General features: G+C 42.6%; 1 protein-coding gene across 2 annotated transcripts in view; it reads left to right on the forward strand.

Annotated features, from left to right (window-relative positions):
• LOC107729749 (endoplasmic reticulum-Golgi intermediate compartment protein 3-like) overlaps positions 1–291 on the forward strand; it is a 13,483-nt gene that overhangs the window by 3,176 nt on the left and 10,016 nt on the right. The window lies entirely within an intron of this gene.

Here is a 291-nt window from a genome sequence, read left to right on the forward strand (position 1 = left end):
GTGCGCAAAAGAAAAAAAAAAGACTTTATTCAACAATTCGTCTCCTCCCAGGTGCCATTTTGGAGAGTATCAGCTGAACGTAAACAGCGTTTGCTATTCTGTGTCAGCTGCGCCACGCGGATACGCTGTTTACGTCGTTTACGCTTTGATTTGAACGAAAACAACGTATATGCGTGGCGCAGCTGACACAAAACAGCATACGCAATTTATGTTCAGTGAATACTCTCCAAAATGGCACCAGGGTGACGCGGAGGAGACGAATTGTTGAATAAAGTCTTTTTTTAAATTTTC

The sequence above is a fragment of the Sinocyclocheilus rhinocerous genome, unplaced genomic scaffold (genome assembly GCF_001515625.1).
Source record: "Sinocyclocheilus rhinocerous isolate Xijiao unplaced genomic scaffold, SAMN03320098_v1.1 scaffold218, whole genome shotgun sequence".
Lineage (NCBI taxonomy): Eukaryota > Metazoa > Chordata > Actinopteri > Cypriniformes > Cyprinidae > Sinocyclocheilus > Sinocyclocheilus rhinocerous.